The sequence below is a fragment of the Marmota monax genome, unplaced genomic scaffold (assembly GCF_021218885.2).
Source record: "Marmota monax isolate L192 unplaced genomic scaffold, Marmota_monax_Labrador192_F-V1.1 WCK01_AAM20220418_F8-fsc00064, whole genome shotgun sequence".
Classification (NCBI taxonomy): domain Eukaryota; kingdom Metazoa; phylum Chordata; class Mammalia; order Rodentia; family Sciuridae; genus Marmota; species Marmota monax.
In genome coordinates this window covers 260,322-263,249 of record NW_026694542.1, presented here as the reverse complement: position 1 = coordinate 263,249, position 2,928 = coordinate 260,322, and positions in this window count along the sequence as shown.

The following is a 2,928-nucleotide window of genomic DNA, read 5'->3' as shown; positions in this document are numbered from 1 at the left end:
GAGGGAGGTCTATCCCAAGAGACTGAACTCTCTCCTCCCTCAGAAGCCCTTGAAATGGGGGAGAAGGACAAAAGAAGGGACCAGGGTTGCCCCCAGATTTTTTTCCCCTATAGTGTTGGGAGTGAGAGCCTCGTACATGTTAGGTAAGCACTCTATCACTCAGCTGTACCCCCAGCCCACTTTTATTTTATTTTTTATTTTAAGATAGACTCTTGGGCTGGGGTTGTGGCTCAGTGGTAGAGTGCTTGCCTAGCACATGTGAGTTTGATTCTCAGCACCGCATATAAATAAATAAATTAAGGGCTGGTGTGTAGCTCAGTGGCAGAGTGCTTGCCTAGCACGTGTGAGGCACTGGTTTGAACCTCAGCACCCCATATAAATAATAAATAAAAAATAAAGTACATCAACAACTAAAAATTATTTTGAAAAAATAATTAATTAATTAATTAAAGATCAATCAACAACTATACATATATATAGGTGTGTGTGTGTGTGTAACTAAATATATACATATATATATTTTTTTTTCATAAATAATAGTTTTTAAAAAGATAGGCTCTTGCTAAGTTTCCCAGGCTGGCTTTGAACTTGTGATTCTTCTTCCTAGCAGAAGACTACAGGTGTAGGCCATGTCGTTGGACTGTCCCAGTTCTTGAACTTACCACCCGCATCCCAGGGTTTCTCAGCTCCCTAACTGTATGCCTATATCACAGCTGTCCCAGAGAGAAACTAATGGCTAAACCCTCCAAAATTCTGGCTAAGCAGTATCCAGGATTCCTTTGAAAGAAACAAAATTCAGGAACAACAGCCTAAGGGATTATAGAGGATGCAGTGACCCCCAAGGGAGGGTGAAGGGGAAACCTGGAGTGATGCTGACCAAGTCAGCCTCCGGGGGCCACTCCCATCCCAACAGTCACCTGGCCTTGTGGGCAGCCTAGGAGGCAGCCCCCAGTTCTTGGTGGGGCCAAGGGGACAGGAAGTCTGGCTAGAGACCGTTGGGTTTCACCAGAAGGACTCTGGGAGCTGCAGGCTCAGAACCAAGTTAACTTCCTCTATCCCTCTTCCCTCCGCTTTCTTTTTGGCTTATGGTGAGGGGCTGTCTCCAACACCCTGGCCATCTGCTCCTGGATTTCAAGAACCAGGAAAGAACAAGCTAATTGTGGTTAGTGGGTCAGTTGGATGACACGGCCAGAGCCTCTCTGGGACAAGATCAGTGTAGTTGGGAGGAACTGGGTTAATGATTCAAGATTCTTCTGAAATAGAAGAGGAGGGAGTTTCTCCCTTGAGAAAAACTGGCAGAGGGGCTGCCATTCTCAGGGATAAGAGCACCTGTAACTTCTATCTGTGTTTGTCCACCCTCTGAGCCTTCCTCAGGCTGAGCTCCTGCCAACAACCATGGCCCCCAGGTCCTGTTTTGGTCTGTCCACGCCTCCTACCTTCAGCCACCTTCCTGCTTTTTCTTTTCTTCTAGGACCAGACAACATCTTGAGCAAGGAACAAGGGACAACAACAAACCCAGAACATCTTCCCAAAGTGCCCAGGGATTCGGTCACCTGCCCAGAAACTGAGCCCAAGGCTTATGAGAGAGGAGACCAATTTTCCAGTCTTGCTTTGCCAGTGATTTTTTTTTTTTTATATGTAACTTGGTCAAGTGGCTCTGTGTGAATCAGGTTCTAGAATTCTAATAGACTTTGGAAATACTTTTTCTTTGCCTACAAATAATATTTTTTTTCTTTTTGGCCAAGGATTGAATCCAGGGACGCTTACTCACTGAACCACATCTTCAGCCCTTTATCACATTTTATTTAAAGACAGGGTCTCACTAAGTTGCTGAGTTGCTTAGGGCCTTGATAAATTGCTGAGCCTGGCTTGCTAAATTGCTGAACTCAAGATCCTCCTGTCTCAGCCTCCAGAGCTGCTAAAATTATAGGTGTGGGGCACCATGCCTGGCTAGAAGTAATATATTTTCATGGATGAGAAGTTAGAGAATACAAATCAATAAAAAGTAAAAGTAAATTAAGTTTATAACCACCCACGTTAGAGTGTGGGCCATTTTCTTTCAAAGTTTGTTGTTGTTTTTCATATAAATAAACCATAGAAATTTCCCATAATCCCACCAGTCACCAATACTCAGTAATTCAATATATCATGTTTAGATGTATTTTTAAACAGTGATAAGAACAACTTTAACTATTATTTTGAAACCTACTTTTAGTACTTAACAGTTTTAGCCTGAACACCTACATCAATAAACAGGTTTATAGATGGGTGTGGTGGCCCACACCTGTAATCCCAGTGACTAGGGAGACTGAGACAAGAGGGTCACAAGTTCGAGGCCAGCCTGAACAACTTACTGAGACTCTGTAAAAAATAAAAAGGTCTACTCGGTGGTAGAACACCCCTCAGTTCAATCCCTAGTACTTATTAAAAAGTTGCAGGTGTACTTCATTTTTATGTCTGCATATATTTGTGGAAGGGACTTTTTCCCTATATTTTTATTAGTGCCTTATAATTACAATAATGATGGAATTCATGATTATATATTCATATATGCACACAACAAAATAATAGAATTTGGTCAATATCATTCCCAGGGTTTACATATTTTATATGATTTTATATGCTTTATTGGTTAAACCTACCTTGCACGAGCCAAGTACTGTGTTGGGCAGTGGGCATATTCCACCGAGCAAAGCATGAGCCTGTCCTCAAGGAACTCACAGTGGCAAACAAATGGCACAGCATGAGCTTGTGCACGGTCCTTAGGAAATGTCAAGGCACCTAGATCAGCCAGCATGGTGGCCTGTAATCCTAACTACTCAGGAGGCTATGACAGAAGGATCGTAAGCTCAAGGCCAGCCTGGGTAACTTAATGAGACCCTGTCTCAAAATTAAATATATGTATATATACACGAGCACTCACGCACA